This window comes from Pogoniulus pusillus, chromosome 15 (assembly GCF_015220805.1).
Source record: "Pogoniulus pusillus isolate bPogPus1 chromosome 15, bPogPus1.pri, whole genome shotgun sequence".
Taxonomy (NCBI): Eukaryota; Metazoa; Chordata; class Aves; order Piciformes; family Lybiidae; genus Pogoniulus; species Pogoniulus pusillus.
The window spans coordinates 741,375-753,836 of NC_087278.1; the positions used below are offsets into that span (position 1 = coordinate 741,375).

Sequence of the window (12,462 nt, forward strand, 5' to 3'; positions counted from 1 at the left end):
GCACCTGGGGCCATGGTTTAGTGGCCACGGTGGTGCTGGGCTGCTGGTTGAACTCAGAACTCAGAGGGCTTCTCCAGCCCAAACAATTCTGTGCTGCTGTGTTTCTTATGTGAGGTAGTTTTGCCTTCAGACTTCTTCCCAGGGTCAGGACAGCCACTGCAGAGACAGGACTGTGCTGCCGTCCAGGCTGGCCCTGCGCTCAGGCTGAGTGTCTGTGCCTGACCCCTCAGAACAAGGGTGTGCTTCCTCAGCTGACTGTGCTTCGGAGGCTTTCCCCCAGCACAGCACGTGGGCAGGCGCAAACTTCTGCAGGCACTTCTGGAATGAAGCAAGCTGCGAGGCGCGGCTCAGTCACGCAGCTTTCCTGGGTGGCCGTGAAGATCTTTCCCCTTAAGGGGAGGTCAGAGGCTTCAGAGGATTAGAGAATTGGATTCAGGCTTGAATTCATCGCAGGCTGATCACAAGATTATTAACAGCTGCTTCTGCTGGTTGCAGACCTTGCCACAGAACTCTGGGGTCTGGCCAAAAAGGTGAAAGTTTCCTTTGCTGGAGCTACCTGAGGGAGACAGCCCTGGCTGGGAGACAGGTGAGGCTGGAGCAGCAGTGGGGGCGTGGGAGGTGGTTTAGCACTTTGCTCCTAAGGAGTGCAGAGCTGAAGGTGTCTGCCCTGGGTTAACGCAGCCTGCTCCCACATGCTCCTCTCCCCACCCCCAGGCAGGGGGGAGAGCAGCCCAAAGCCCCTCTGTGTTGAGGTAAAGGGTTGGATATCAGCTGTGGATTCATCTCAGCCATGGCAGTGTCCTCACTGCCCTGGGAAGGTGGAGAAAGTGTGGACTGAGTTTTGCCAAGATGCTTTGGTGAGTAATGATTCACTGAGCAGTGCTTCTCTCCAGTCCTGTTTTTGGGGTAGAACAGGTTTGTAGCTGGCCCACAGAGCAGGGAGAAAACTGGCTGAGGTGGCTGAGAGGAACATGGAATCCTTGGCTGAAATGAGTGTCTGTGGTCTGGTGGGGAAGATGGAGGCACCAATCTCTAATGAGTCCAGATTTGGTTGGGAGGGAGGAGAAGTCCATCACTGTGTGGCAGGCTCTGGAACGTGTGTGTGGGACTTCAGAGTGGACTTCACTGCTATAAACTCCGTGCCTGACTCCAGGCAGTGAAATCCAGCTCTGGGCTTTGAAGTGTTTGCTCTCTGAAAGTCTTCTGGGCCCAGTCTTTTCCAGATGTTTATCACCCAGTGAGCATTAAACCTCAGCAGAAGGTTTTATGGAGCATGAGCACACAGGGGCTGTTCCTCAGGGCTGCTCTCAGCCGTTCCCACCCAGCCTGGAGCTGTGCTTGGGACTGCACCCACCCAGGTGCAGGACCTTAGAGGTTTAACAGCAGCAAAGTGAGATGTGAGCTTGACCTCTCTCCATGCAAATCCTCCTCTTGCCATTGTAGAACGACTCCATCGTTTAGCCCTGTGTTCATTAGCCACAGCTTGGTTAGCTGTGTAAAGAGGGCTTCTGAGCCTCTCCACTTTAAAAGTAGGCATCGTTAAACCCTTGTCAGCCAAGAAAACAAATGGAGAGTCCTTCCACTGCGATACTTAATTTGCAGTGTTAATTTACACCCCCCCCGGGGATGATGGGGATTGATCCTGTGATGGGTGCTTAATTTGATGCTTGTGGTGCAGGCAGGGCTCTGATCCTAACGACTTTCAAATGATGCAAGCAATGAGTTGTGTTTATCTTCGGGAGCCGCTGGAGCCTGCCTGCATCCATCAACCGCTGCCATCAGGGAGAGCGCTGCTGGGCCTGGCAGCATGGCACCGTGTGCCAGGGCTCTGCATGCTCCCAGCAGCGTGGTGCCGCCTTTCTCTGCAGACCTCTGGGTCTGCCCCTTTTGTGGTTCTGTCTTGCAGTCCTTAGAGCTGTCCTGCCCAAAGCTCTGCCACCTCTGCAGACGCTGACTGGCCTCTGATTAATTTCTGGCTGTCGGAGAGCTGCAGAATGGCTTTCACAGATGGAGACTGGAGCTGAGGGAAAAGCTGTTCAGCAGGAGGGTGGTGAGAGCCTGGCCCAGGCTGCCCAGGGAGGCTGTGGCTGCCTCCTTGCTGGGGGTGCTGCAGGCCAGGCTGGGTGAGGCCTTGAGCAGCTGAGTGTAGCTGAGAGGTGTCCCTGGGCATGGCAGGAGGTTGGAGCAGCTGAGCTCTGAGCTCCCTGCCAGCCTGAGCCATGCTGTGAGAAGATTCAAAAGAGAGAGAAGCTCTTTGTTTCCACAGCTCCTGCACATGCCCCAGGAGTGGGCATGGCTCGATTAGGGGCATGACTTGATCAGTGGGCGGGAGAGTTGGAGAGAAAGGGGCACAAAGCTTGGTGGTCTTTCCCTCCCCCCTGCCGTGTCCTCTGGAGGAAACACTCAACCTGTAGCCATAACTTCATCTGGTTGTGCATTGTGGACCACTGGGAGTAAACTTGATTTGGTTGTTTGACTTAGAGCCTGCTGATGTTCCCTTGAGCAGGGATGCTGCTGTGGCATGTGCAGGAGCTGTGTAGCAAAGAGTCTCCCTCCCTCTAGGATCTCCTCACAGCATGGCTAAGGCTGGAAGGCAGCTCAGAGATCAGCTCCCTCACCCTCCCCACCATGCCCAGGGACACCTCTCAGCTGGACTCAGCTGCTCAAGGCCTCACCCAGCCTGGCCTGCAACACCCCCAGGCAGGATGCTGATGTTCCTCTTGGAATTTTGCTTCCTCCTCCTTTGTCTTTAGCATGATCCCCCCCCCCCAAGAGAAAAATCAGTAAGGAATTAACGTGGTGTAGTTGACCAGAAGCTTCCTGCCGAGAACTCCATGTTAAATAGCTGCTTTCTGAGGAAGGGCAGCTCTTTCTTTTGCCCCCCTTGGCAAACCGAAGGAGAGCTGCTTGTGTCTGCCCTCCAGCCGAGGCCTGCTGCCAGCCAGGGCCAGCGCTGGGCACGCCCTTTGTGAGCACTGAAGAGGCTCTGCTTGCCTTAGCAGTGTCTGCAGCAAGCAGCCAGAGGCTGTGAACCAGCAGAGGTCTGTTCTGACATCTCCAGGCAGCAGCGCTGTGACCTCTGCGCTACCTCTGCTTACGTGCGGGAGGAGGCGGGCACGGCGGGCAGGCAGCTTGGGCACACAGGGGGCTGGGCTGGCAGCACTGCCTGGGCTCTGGGAAGGTGAGGAGCTGCGAGGCTGGTGCTGGAGCCTTCCCTGCCCTGGGTGTGGGAGCACAGCCAGCCCTGCTGCCGAGTGTGCCAGGAGGGCAGCCGCAGGCTGCTGGGGAGAGCTCAGCCGCGGCAGAGGAGCTTGGTGTGGCATTGAGAACAGAGAAGAGAAGCCACTTTGGCAGGCAGTGCAGGGTGGCCTTGGGTTCCTGCAGGCACTGGCATCGAATTGAGGAGTTCATGCAACCTGGTCAGAGATAAGTTTATCTTCTCCTGATGTTTCCATGGCACCCCCTTAGGCTGAGATTCCCAAACCGACGTTCTTCATAGAATCATCAAATGGGTTGTAAGGGACCTTCAATATTATCCAGTTCCAACCCCCTGCCATGGGCAGGGACATCTCCCACTAGCCCAGGTTGCCCAAGGCTTCATCCAACCTGGCCTTGAGCACCCCTAGGGAGGAGGCATCCACAGCCTCCCCGGGCAGCCTGTGCCAGTCTCTCCCCACCCTCACTGGAGAGAATTTCTTCCTCCTCTCCAGTCTCAGTCAGCCTCCTCCAGCTTCCCTCCACCCCCCTTGTCCTCTCCCCGGTAAGGAGCAGTGCTTGCAAGGCCGGGGCTGGCTGCAGGGCGGCAGGCGGTGCCCAGGCTCCCTGCTGCCTCAGACGCTTCTGCCGGAGCGCAGCAGCGCAGCTCCGGCCCCCGGCGGCTCCCGTGCTGCTTTCAACACCATTGTTGCTTCTGATGCCGGTGTGCTGGCTTGACATCACCGAACACAAAGACAAAAGAGATGCTTCATGTTCCCTTCCAGCTCTGTTTGGTGCCAGAGTTGCCCGTGAGTGCCCCTGGGCTCAGCAGGACTGTCAGATGCAGGCAATGCTTCACTCAGCAGCAGCTCTCTCCCGCTGCTGCCTGCCTGTGCGGTCTCTAAGTGTGCTGCTTCTGCTTCTCCTTTTAGCTGCATCTTTTGGTCTCCCTGTCACTTTTCAGTAGGAGCTGTAATGTCACTGAGCCACTGCTGGGCCTCCTTGTCCTTTCTGTGTCAATCAAAGTCATCTGGGACAGAGGGAGCACCTCGAAGGTCACAGCTCCCCCCCTCCTTTCTTTGAGCTGGTTGCACACTGAAATGAGGGCCCTCTGCCTGCCTTCATCTCCACTTCTTGCTCTGGGCCAACCTGAGACCCATAAAACAGAAGTCAAAACCTTTATGCAGCCTGAGCTCTTCTGGTGGTTCTCTCAAGACAAGGTCAGCTCAGTGCTGGCTGCTCAGCCACAGCTGCAAACCTGCACTTCTGCTAGGGTTGATATTAAGTGGCAGCAGCACTTTGTTCCCTTCTGCAGGGTCCAGAGCAAGCTGATTACTCAAATGCAATCAACACAACCAGCTTAAGCTCTCCGTGCCAGTGCCAGTCTGCAGTCCTCAGGATTTGCCAATGAGCATTGGGGGTTGCTTTGCAGACACTTAATGCAGTTAAAACTTCCTGAAGAGAAGAGAGGAAATGGCCTGGAATTGTGCCAGGGGAGGGTTAGGTTGGAGATGAGCAAAAAATGTCTTTATTGCAAGAGTGGTCTGGGACTGGCACAGGCTGCCCAGGGAGGTGGTGGAGTGCCCATGGCTGGAGGTGTTCCAGAACCATGTGCCATGGCACTTGGGAACAGGGTTTGGTGGCCATGGTGGTGTTGGTCTGATGGTTGGAGTGGATGATCTCAGAGGGCTTTTCCAACCCAAAGCATTCCCTGATTCCAAGTATCTAAGTGGCAGAGTTGCTCTGCAATATGAGTGCACTTTGCACTTGAAATAGGTGGCACAGTGGCCCCTGCCTGGCGAGGAACTGTTCCACTGAACTCTTTGTATCACTGCGGAGTTAAAATGGGATGGAGAAAGCTGGCAGAAAGCAGGGCAGAGAAGGTGCCTACAGCATGGGCAAAGCTATTTCTGAAGTGGGAAATTTGAGTGGGAAACAAACTGGAAGTGCCACTGGCATGTTTGGGTTGCCCCTGATGCTTCCCTCCCTAGGTGTTAGGGTTTGGTGGTAGTTTGTGGCCAGAATGCCAGGCAGTGCCCTGGGAAGGAGCCCAGGTCAGTGCTGTGTCTGCTGGTGTGGAGTGCACACACAGCACTGGGTGTGAGCCACGACAGAGGCTGCCTTCACTGCAGCTGCAGTGAGTAATCAGTAGAGGAGTAACTAAACAATGAAGGCAGATCAGTGCAGGACAAGGAGAGGACTGAAGGAAGCTGCTGAATGAGCACCTCTCGGCCTCAGACACTCAGCCTGTGGAAGCTACAGAGCCCTGTGGGCTCCTCTGACTGGTGTCTTGCAGATCAGGCTGGCTGGGACTCAGGCTTGCTGCCCTTAATGTCTCTTAATTCCAATCATGTCAGTCATGAACTGCTCCTTCTTCAGAAGAGCACTCGCACAGTGCATCAGCCTCTGCTCTGCGCTGCTGGGACCCCACCTGGACTACTGCCTCCAGTGCTGGAGCCCCTGGGGCTAGAGGGCTGTGGAGGTGCTGGAAGGTGGCCAGAGCAGGGCTGGAGCTGCTCTGCTGTGAGGAGAGACTGAGGCGGTTGGAGCTGTGCAGGCTGGAGAGGAGAAGGCTCCCCGGGGGACCTTCTTGTGGCCTTGCAGTGTCTGAAGGGGGCTACAAGAAAGCTGGGGAGGGACTTTTTAGGCTGTCAGGGAGTGCCAGGACTGGGGAGGATGGAGCAAAGCTGGAAATGGGGAGATTGAGACTGGATGTGAGGAAGTAGTTAAGCAGGAGGGTGGTGAGAGCCTGGCAGGGGTTGCCCAGGGAGGTGGTGGAAGCCTGATCCCTGGAGGTGTTTGAGGCCAGGCTGGATGAGGCTTTGGGCAGCCTGCTTTAGGGTGAGGTGTCCCTGGGCATGGCAGGGGGGTTGGAACTGGCTGATCCTTGTGGTCCCTCCCAACCCTGACTGATTGGATGATCCTTCAGGAGCTGGGTGCAGCTGCAGTTGGAGCACCTCTGCCAGCAGCGCCTTGGAGTTTCGCTTTCCTTCTTCTCTTGTGCCAGTAAATTGGTCACAGGACAAGATGTGGAGACATCTGAGGGGCAGCAGCCTGCCAGGCTGCCTCGAGATCAGGCCTGTGTCAGGCTGGCCTGGGGAGAACAGTACCATCTGGAGCTGGCAAGAGCCCTGAGGATGGTTTTGCGTCACACAGGGCTGTTTCCGTGGGGAACGTGCGGCGCCGCAGCCTGCCAGCGATCCCGGAGCTCCGCTGCTGCTTCCAGCACCTCTGCCTGCTAAAAGCCTCCTTGGACTAGCAGCCTGCAGCTTGCTTGCGTTGCAGTGGTGCCTGTATTGTAGCTTGCCTGCTCCTGTGAAGGAAGGTCTGGTGCTGTGCAGCCTGTGGCTGAGCCCTGAGCTTGCTTGGCAGGTACTTTGGCAGCACTGCTGGGCTGCTCTGGCTGCACTGCTCTGAACTGTGCCCATTTTTAGATGTGCCATTGCTCAGGTTCTTGTCTGGCTCCCTTCTCTGACTGTGAATCAGCAGGCCATGGAGTGTAAGAGAATGCTGCTCTCAGAGCAGCTGGTGCAGCCTTGTGCAGATGGCAGTCAGGCAGTGCTGGGTTGCACAGAGCTAGCTTTAGGTGGAGGTCATGGTCCAGTCCCAGGCTGAGTGGGGCTGTGGTCAGTCTTCTCTGGTGGCTTGGAACACAAGTCTTTGCCTTGCCCATGGGCCAGGGAGTTGAATGGATTTCATAGAATCATAGCACTGATGAGGTTTGGAAGAGGCTTTTGAGATCACCCAGTGCAAGCACTGGCCTAGAGCTCACAGTCCCACCACTGCTGCTAAGCCACCAACCAACACTGCCAGGTCCTGCTCTGCCAGCAGCTCTCCAGCCACTCTTCTCTGAGCCCCAAGCCCTCTGGCAACTGCTCTGCAGCTAAAGCAGCTCAGCATGCACACAGCTCCTGTAGGCACTGCTCACCAGCACTGCAACGGTCACCTCTTAGCTAAGAGTGGAGCCAACCACTCAGACCATGGCACTAAGTGCCCCAGCCAGCCTTGGCTGCAACACCTCCAGCCATGGGCACTGCACCACCTCCCTGGGCAGCCCATTCCAATGCCAATCACTCTCTCTGACAACAACTTCCTCATCACATCCAGCCTAGACCTGCCCTGGCACAGCTTGAGGCTGTGTCCCCTTCTTCTGTTGCTGGCTGCCTGGCAGCAGAGCCCAACCCCACCTGGCTACAGCCTCCCTGCAGGCAGCTGCAGGCAGCAATGAGCTCTGCCCTGAGCCTCCTCTGCTGCAGGCTGCACCCCCCCAGCTCCCTCAGCCTCTCCTCACAGGGCTCTGCTCCAGGCCCCTCCCCAGCCTTGCTGCCCTTCTCCAAACACCTTCCAGCACCTCAACATCTCTCTGCAATGGAGGAGCCCAGAACTGGACACAGCACTGCAGGGGTGGCCTGAGCAGTGCTGAGCACACGGGCAGAAGAACCTCCCTTGTCCTGCTGCCCACACTGCTCCTGAGCCAGCCCAGGATGCCATTGGCTCTGCTGCCCACCTGGGCACTGCTGCCTCCTCTGCAGCATCTCTCTGCCAGCACTCTCAGGGCCCTCTCTGCCTGTAGTGCTGCTTGGGGCAGTTGTGGCCAAAGTGCAGAACCTGGCACTGGACTGCACCTATCTGTCCAGGTCCCTCTGCAGAGACCTTCTGCCCTTTAACAGATCCATGCTTGCTGCCAGCTTGGTGTCCTCTGCAAACTCACTGATGCTGGACTCAATCCCCTGCTCCAGACCATCACTGAAGAGGTTGGATACGGAGCTAGGCAGAGACTGCTTGCAGCTGAATTCGGGGTCCTCTTTCAGCACTTTCAGGCTTTGGCTCACAAGAGGGGACAGCTTCTTGCTAAGGCTGCTGCAGCCTTTCTGCCCCCAAGCTTTTCCCTCTGCTCTTCCTCAGAGAGTTCTTTCCTGCTGCTAGGATTGCTCAGGAAGCAGCTGGAGGTCTGCTGGAGGTGCAGCTGGCTGCAGTGGGAAAGGCTAAGTTTGGTGGTGCTCTGTGTCGGTGTGCCTGGGGGGCACAGCAGGCACTGCAGCAGCAGCTGAGCTGGTTCTCTGAGCATGGAGGGAGACATCTCAAAGGGGCAGATTGCTGGGACAGAAAATCCTCCTAAGCTTCTCTGTGTCTCCTAATGAGTTAGAGCTGTAATTCTCAGTGAATTGAACAGATCAGCTCAGAGAGAGGTTTTGTACTCAAGTGTGATTAAGAATCCAGACCTTAAGTTCTTAAGAAACTTCAGCTTGGAGAAGAGAAGGCTCCAAGGGGACCTTAGAGCTGGTTTTCAGTACCTGCAGGGGAGCTGCAGGCAGGCTGGGGAAGGACTACTCAGAAGGGATAGGACAGGGGCAGTGGTTTGGAACTGGAGCAGGCAGAGTTAGGTTGGGCATCAGGAGGGAGTTGTGCACAGTGAGGGTGGGCAGAGCCTGGCACAGGCTGCCCAGGGAGGGGGCTGAGACCCGATCCCTGGAGATGTTCTCGTCCAGGTTTAATGTGTCCCTGTGCAGCCTGCTGAAGCTGGAGGTGTCCCTGCTGGGTGCAGGGCGCTTGGACAGGCTGAGCTCTGAGGACCCTTTCCAAGCCAGTGCTCTCTGAAGGACTGAAGCTCCTGAATCTGTTCCACCTTGCAGTGTTGAAAGGAAACCACTAATTCCAGTTAAAAATGAGCACAACTCAGACACCATCTGCAAGAAAAGCAAGAGTTGTCCATCCCAGTAAGCTCTGGGGGGTGTGACTGTCTCTGCTTCCCATCTATAATTAAAAGGGGATTATTGTGCAAGTTAAAGGTGGTGCAACTTGGGGACAAAGGTGGAAGTGAAACTGGCTTGTACTTTCATGTGCATGTTAAGAGCAGTTCCACTTTGGTGCTGACACAAACCACCTTGCTGAGATTTAATCTGCGGGGGAGATAAGGAACATCCCTCTTAGGGTGAGGATTGGGCTCAGTGGTCTCAGAGGTCTCTTCCAAATGAAGCTGTTGTGTACTTCTGTGGTTCTGTTCCAGTACCAGGGAGGGTGTGTGAAAGCCTAGCTTCAGTCACAGGCAGAACTCTCCCTTGCTTCAGTGAATCTCCTCCCGTGGTGGTGAGCTCAAACTTCCCTCGCTGCAGGGCAGTGATGACATCCAGAAGGATCTTGACAGGCTGGAGAAGTGAGCCAGTGCCAACTGCATCAGGTTCAACGAGTCACAGAGCAGGGTTCTGCACCTGGGGTGAGCCAAGCCCAGGCACCAACCCAGGCTGGGTGCAGAGGGGGTTGAGAGCAGCCCTGAAGAAAGAGCCTTGGGGGTGCTGGGTGCTGAGCAGCTCCCAGCAGCCAGCAGTGCCCTCCTGCAGCCCAGCAGGCAGCTGTGTGCTGGCTGCAGCCAGAGCAGTGTGGGCAGAGGGCAGGAGAGGGCATTGTGCCCCTTGGCTCTGCTCAGTCCTCACCTCCAATCCTGCCTTCAGGGCTGCTGTCCCCAGCAGCAGGAGGACACAGAGCTGTGGAGAGAGCCCAGAGAAGGCCACAAAGATGCTGGCAGGGCTGGAGCAGCTCTGCTGTGAGCACAGGCTGAGGGAGCTGGGGGGGTGCAGCCTGCAGAGAAGGCTCCAGGGCACCTCAGAGCTGCTGCCAAGAGCTGAAGGCAGCCTGCAGGAAGGCTGCAGAGGGACCTGTGCTGAGGGGGTGTGAGGCAGCCCAAGGGGCAATGGTTTGGAGCTGAGGCAGAGCAGGCTGAGAGTGGAGCTGAGGCAGAAGCTGTTGAGTGTGAGGGAGGTGAGAGCCTGGCCCAGGCTGCCCAGGGAGGCTGTGGCTGCCTCCTTGCTGGGGGTGCTGCAGGCCAGGCTGGGTGAGGCCTTGAGCAGCTGAGTGTAGCTGAGAGGTGTCCCTGGGCATGGCAGGAGGTTGGAGCAGCTGAGCTCTGAGCTCCCTGCCAGCCTGAGCCTCTCCAGGAGACATCAGCTCTCTGTACCAGCTCTTGTGCTCACCTTACAGTCACACACCAGAATCTCCAAAGGGAGAGAACAAAAGGTGTCACTGCCCTGGCAGAAGCCTCCTAACACCCCTGGAGACATCAGTGCTTGAGCAGTGTGGTCTGATCTGCTTTCTCCCAGCATGTGAAGCTGTCTCCCCTGTCTCTCCTGTGTGTTCCTATCAAAGGCAGAAGTTGTCTTTGTCGCAGCCCAGTGTGGGAGAGCTGCAGTGCTCCCAGGCTCTTGGTAGGAGTCCCTGCTCTGCCTGCCCTCCAGCAGGGCAGATCAAAAGCCCTTTCTCGTTTGTCTGTGAAACACGGGGCCTGTCCTGGCTCTCCTCACAGACACCAAGCCTCTGGCACTCTGAGCGTGGCTGTCAGCTCCCAGCCCTGCTCTCCTCAGCCCCGGGGCATGGTGTGCATCTCCAACACAGAGCCCTTCTTGCTCGGTGCCCTCCTGGCACTTCAGAAAGATCTCCTGTCACTGCCCCTCTGAAAAGGACCCGGGGTGTTGGTTGGCAGCAGCTGAACATGAGCCAGCAGTGTGCCCAGGTAGCCAAGAAGGGCACCAGTATCCTGGCCTGGATCAGCACTGGTGTAGCCAGCAGGAGCAGGGCAGTGATGGTGCCCTTGTACTGGGCACTGCTGAGGCTGCACCTTCAGTTCTGGGCTCAGTTTCAGGCCCTTCATTCCAAGAAGGACATTGAAGGGCTGGAGCAGGCCCAGAGAAGAGTACCCAAACTGGTGAGGGAGTCTAGAGAACAGGGCTGGTGAGCAGCTGAGGGAGCTGGAGGGGTTTAGTTTGGAGGAGGCTGAGGGAGACCTCATTGCTCTCTACCGCTCCCCGAGAGGAGGCTGCCATCAGCTGGGGTTGGGCTCTGCTCCCTAGGTTCAGCTGGTGGAGAGGAGCTGGCCTGGAGCTGTGCCAGGGGAGGGTTAGGTTGGAGGCAGGAAGAATGTCTTTGCTGCAGGAGTGGCCAGGGACTGGCACAGGCTGCCCAGGGAGGTGGTGGAGCCCCCATGCCATGGCTTGGTGGCCATAGTGGTGCTGGGTTGAAGCTTGGGCTCAGTGGGGAGCTGCAGAGCCTGCAGCCCTCCCCTGGCAGCACAGAGTAGGAGGCATTGCCTGCGCAGCAGCTCCCTGAGGGCACAGCAGCTCCCTGAGGGCACAGCAGCTCCCTGAGGGCACAGCAGCTCCCTAGGGCACAGCAGCTCCCTAGGGCACAGCAGCTCCCTGAGGGCACAGCAGCTCCCTGAGGGCACAGCAGCTCCCTGAGGGCACAGCAGCTCCCTAGGGCACAGCAGCTCCCTAGGGCACAGCAGCTCCCTAGGGCACAGCAGTTCCCTAGGGCACAGCAGCTCCAGGTGGGATGTTAGGAGCAGTTTCTTCCCCGCAGGGCTTCTCAAGCCCTGGCACAGGGAGGTGGTGCAGTCACCACCCCCGGGGGTGGCTAAAAGACTTGTGGCTGTGGGTCAGTGGCACTCTGAGCTCTAGGGGAGTGGTTGGACTTGGTGATCTCAAAGGTCTCTTCCACCTCAGCAGTTCTGTGATTCAGTGGTACCTGTGACCCAGCTCCCTGCTCATCTGCTCCTGCTGCAGGAAGGATCAGACCTGTAACTGCAAAGAAGCATGGGTTTGAAGCTCATCCAGCTGGCCTTGAACACCTCCCTGCAGGGGGCAGCCACAGCTTCCCTGGGCAGCCTGTGCCAGTGTCTGCCCACCCTCGCTGTCAGGACTTGCCTTCCTATCTCCACTCTCACTCTCCCTTCTCCCAGCTCAAAGCCATTTCCCTCATCCTCTCACTCCCAGCCCTTGGCAGAAGTCCCTCCCCAGCCCTCCTGTAGCCCCTTCAGGTACTGGAAGGCTGATCCAAGATCTCCCTCTTCACAATGAGGGTGGTGAGGCACTGGAACAGGTTGCCCAGGGCTGTGTTTGAGGCCAAAACCCTGGAGACATTCAAGAGCATCCTTGCTGTGTCCCTGTGCAGCCTGCTCTAGCTGGAGGTGCCCCTGCTGCCTGCTGGGTGTTGAGTAAGATGCCCTTGGAGGGTCCCTTCCAGCCTGATGCAATCTGTTGTGCTGTCCAGGGAAGCTGTGGCTGCCCTGGAGCAGCCAGAGGAGAGAGGAGCATCCTTCTGCAGGGCCACTGCTTTTACCCAGGTCCTTTTGTCCCTTTAGCAGCAAACCAGATCACTGTTTGCTTGTCTGAGATGCTTTATCTCCACAGCTGTTCTAATGCCAGGCTTGCACTATTCTTGGTGCTTCAGGCAGGCCTCCTAGTTTCCATCTTCTCTCATCATCACTTCAGCAGCTGG

General features: G+C 57.2%; 1 protein-coding gene across 3 annotated transcripts in view; it reads left to right on the forward strand.

Moving 5' to 3' along the window:
- The window catches only part of TMCC3 (transmembrane and coiled-coil domain family 3), a 74,875-nt gene that overhangs the window by 20,674 nt on the left and 41,739 nt on the right, over positions 1-12,462 (forward strand). Inside the window, exon 1 of one of the 3 annotated variants that reach the window (XM_064154897.1) lies at positions 527-586. The exons of the other annotated variants lie outside the window; for them this stretch is intronic. The gene's annotated coding sequence lies outside the window, so the exon portion shown is untranslated. Of the gene's footprint in view, positions 1-526; positions 587-12,462 lie in introns of those variants that run through there. 3 annotated transcript variants of the gene reach the window in all.